Source organism: Carcharodon carcharias, chromosome 19 (assembly GCF_017639515.1).
Source record: "Carcharodon carcharias isolate sCarCar2 chromosome 19, sCarCar2.pri, whole genome shotgun sequence".
NCBI classification, from domain to species: Eukaryota; Metazoa; Chordata; class Chondrichthyes; order Lamniformes; family Lamnidae; genus Carcharodon; species Carcharodon carcharias.
Window position 1 is genome coordinate 10,104,020 of NC_054485.1, and position 4,572 is coordinate 10,108,591.

The following is a 4,572-nucleotide window of genomic DNA, read 5'->3' on the forward strand; positions in this document are numbered from 1 at the left end:
CTGAATACTTCCACTTTCCCCCAACCCAATAAATGCACTTGGGGGATTGGTGGATGGGGGCATGGCTGTTCAGGAGATAACTAACCATAGAGAAAACTTCAAATAGATCAACACAATTTCTCTCTACCCTTTAAAGTTTATCTGAGCAGAACTTTTAATACCAACTTTTTTTTTTAAATTGACTTGATCTAGCTGAAGGGCCAAGAAGAGAGGATGAGCAGCAGATATGAGATAATTGGTATCAAACTTGCATTTTGTAAAGTGGAGATTGCAGGAAGACATGGGGGTAATTTTTCAGGCAGAATTTTCATCAGATGGCAAATGGGCAAAGTGAGGCTGCCACCAGCAGCCCCTCACCCACCTCCCATCACCTATTGCCTATCGCCCATCACCTACCCACAGAGGGTCACATGTCAGAGGGAAGATAGGTGCTATCTGATCCTTCCTGCTCCACCAAACATTCAGCTTTACTTCCTCTTTTACATGTTTACTATCTTACATGTCTGAAGGTGACTTTCAATCAAATGGTCAGTAATCACACCCAAACAATTTTTTGACCAATGGATTCCTTAATTTGTCCAATTTGGGTCACCTGGATACATCAACAAATCTTACATTATTACAGGAAGCTTTCTCCTCCAAGTTATTTATGGCTAAGCAGCGATGTTCCCAGAACAGGTATGCTTTGTCCAAATTATCATTAGATATTGTCTAACATATTTTTGCCTAGTTACAGATTTATAGTCTTTTGATGAGGATTAAAAGCAAAGCAATTTCTCAGCACAATTTCCCTCCACATCTAATTTTATTCCTTTTCTGGTTCATGCTGCAATATCTGCATATCTTTTGTAAGCTTCACTCCCTAGGGTAGCTTTGATTCCCTTTTATATCGTCCTCTAATTGGAGTATCAGTCTCTGTTCTGAGCCTGCGGAATAATAACATTGAAATGGCAATGATATTCCTGCTTTTAATAAGGAGAGATTTTTAAATTACATACCAGTGCTGGAAGAAGGTAATTGAACGAGTTAGTTAGTTTTATTACTGTTATTCAGAATTTTGTTAAGGCAGTTAAAATATTTCTCCATAAATAGTAGTATTGCCTATTACCCACTTTGCTCAAATTTACTCAAATTTCAAAGCTGTATGAATTATAATTTAACTGAACTATGCTTTGATCATGAAGTCCTTGCTAAAATGCTTACATTAAATTTTTAAATTTGTGTGTAATAAGGTGAAATGAATCTTGCTGTTGAAATTTTTAAAATCAAGAATTGGAGAGAAAAGGTGGGAGTTACTAGCTTTTGAAATGAGTACTGCTGTACGATATTGAATATTTGGACAAATTGTGATAATGGATAGCAATTTTAGTTGTTTGTAAATGTAGCTCAAATGTTGTACAATTCTTCAAACTCAAGTTATCTGTATCTTCCAACACAGAGTTTTGGATGAAAATAGCCTTTCAACCCATTTGATCTAAACAAAAAAAGTTGGCTAAAGAACCAGGAATTGGGAAAGATGAGGGATTTTTTTTTAACATAGCGAACTGCAATGATCTGGACTGTGTTAACCGAAAGGGTGGTGGAAGCAGATTCAATTGTAACTTTCAAAAGACAATTTGATGTATGTTTTTGAAAAGGAAAGAGGTTGCAAGGGCTGTGAGGGAAGAGCAGGGAGTGAGACAAATTGGATAGCTCTTTCAGAGAGACGGGACACATGATGGAATAAATGGCCTCCTTCTGTACTCAAGAGTGTCGGGTAGGGAAAAATTCCAGTACTTCCATCTCCGGGATTACCCCACACCCAGTTCCATTGAAGCAGGCACCATACAAACTGGACGCTGCCACCTCACTTGAATGATCGTGGCATGTAGCCGAGTGGGATCTGCACTGCTGACAGGCTGCACGTTGGAAAGGACCTGGCTGCAGAAGCTCAATGACCTCATACGAGTGGTCAAGGTCAGCGAATGCATCTTCACGTGACATCTTCTACCCACCCCCTCCACCAGCCCGTTTCACTGCTCAGTGCACTGCATCCCCATCACTCGCCCATCAGCAATCAGGGCTGATGTCTAACGTTCACCTTACCTTCACATGCTTAATGGTGCCTGCCTCACATCCACCTCTCACAGCTTCCACATACCTCCCAGCTATTCAGCTGTGGCACGCAGGCACATCACCCAAACACATCGCAACACGATCACTGACATTCTCCTCTGTCTCGAGCAGGACAGCATGGTCCATAACAGGAGGGGACACCACCGTCACTTGGCCTGACAATTGCAGTCACCATCTCCAATTCTAATTAATGCTGTGCGTATCTTAAAGGATAACGTAGAGTCAGGAACTGCTTCTGGTGAGTCACCGAACACGTGGGCTGCACCAAGGCCATGGGGAAAGGACAATTCTTATGCCAGCTCAGAAGAAGGTAAGTTTGGCTGCAGAAGATTCAGGTGAAGACTTCAGTGCAGCAGCACACAGAAGAATGCTGATAAGTACGTAGACGTCTCGGTACATTGGCAAGCCTGGAAAACAGTTTCTTGTCACTCCAGAGGTGTGGAGGAGTCCAGCTCTAACTTAGCACAGTGCATAATACAGAGATTGGAGCCCATTCTTTCCACTGTGGTGACCATTTCCAAAACAACACTGTGGACCCACATGTGTAGTGTTTGGTGGCCAATGTCTCAGCTTCCGTTTGAGGCACAGGTAGGAGCCTGACCATCCCACCCCCAACCCAACTACCCACTTCCTATGCAAGTACCCACCCCTCCCTTACATCCACTCTCAGTCACATAGTCACCCCCCCATTCATTCACCCCCACTCACTCTCATTCACTCATTCACACAAACCCACTCACTTGCCCCCCACCCACCCACTCATCCAATCGCTGGCCCACCCATTCACCCCCTCGCACACCCACTCACCCATGCACCCAATCATTCACTAACCCACTGGAACACTTTTTAAGACCTTTTTAAAAGCTTACCTGAACATGGCAGTTGATGCCTTAAAAAGAGATGTGGCCTCTCTGCTGCTCCTCTTCGCCATGCTCTCCATGAATGCCTGGACTGAGGGATCGTTGCTGCAGACAGGAAGACCCAGCTGGAAGGATACAAAAAGGTTGGGTCACCCTTAGCTTCAGAGTCAGCAGCAATAACCCCAGCATCACTGCTGACCAGAAGATCTGGGCCAATATCATAGAATCGTATAAACTTACAGCATAGCAGAAGGGCATTTGGCCCATTATAACCAATGCCAATTAGTCTTATACCCCTGCTCATTCCTCATAGCCCTGCCTATATTTATCTTTCACGTATAAATTCAGTTTCCTTTAGAAAGCTATTATTGATTCTGATTCCACCAACCATTCAAATTTCATATCATCTCCAAGACTGAAATAAGTAAAAGCTAATATTATGACGTTATTTAACAAGACTGGAAAATAATAAAGCTGGAGTCCTTTTGGTTTGTTGGATAATGTTTTTCTTGTTCAATAGGTTATCATCAATGCCCTTTGGTTTGGTGATGATGCTTGTGACGCAGTGAATAAGCCAAGGGTTCATCACCAATTATTACCAAATCTTGTGCAGTTTGAGTCTGAGGAACTGGCAACAAATGCAGAAAAGGTTAGTAAATTTGGTAAACAAATTTGAGCAATTAAACCACTTAGGAAGTTAGAGTTTCTCTACTTACTCAACGTTAGGATGGTCAAAGCTTTCCTGAACCTTCTCTCTCTCTCTCCTGTATTCTAAGCTGCCGATATCTCATCATGTATTTTTCCTCATACCTTTGCTAGGTTGGTTCCCTCTTCTGTGTTGGCATTTTCCTTCTCTGTGTCAAACTATAAAACTGTTTATCTCACCTCTGTTCTGGGTCCGTCCCCCCTCCAACCCCCCACACAACCCCACCCCCCCCCCCCCCCCAATTTTCCACCTTTTTCTGGCTTTCACGACTTCTGATTTGTCTCCATTTTATTCTTTTCAACCTTGCTGATGTTCTGGAGCAAAGTCCCTGGTCCTTCCTAGTTTCTCAAAGGCAGTTTTTTAAACAAAGCGTCTCTTGTTCCTAAAGGTTAATATACATTTGGTAATTCTAACTTGAAGCCATTTTCCATGAATGCGTTTGATTCCCACAGCTTCACCAGTTCCGTAAGGAAATAGAAGATGACCTAAAGAAGAAAATGCATCTCAGTGGTTTTGCTGATATGCCCTCTGTGGTGCAGGTTATTATTCGAGAAGGGAATGTTTGGCATGCTGTTTCAGATACCACCCGTAAAGGTGGCTGCCCTGCAGGATACTGAAGACTCACAAGCCTATCTAATTTTGTCATACAATATCACTGGATGAAATATGAAGTGGAATACTTCAACCAACATGATTAAGGTTTTTCCTGTGAATTATCACTGCTACATGAATCGCTAAAGACCTTAACATTGTGAACCACACCAAAACATTTTGGTAAAAGCTAGCAAACCTCATGCTGTAATGCATCCAAAACTGTAAGTTAAATATAGGGAGCAATTAATCGCAACAAAAACTCTCACCCATTGTGAGCACATTGAAGACCTGGCCATG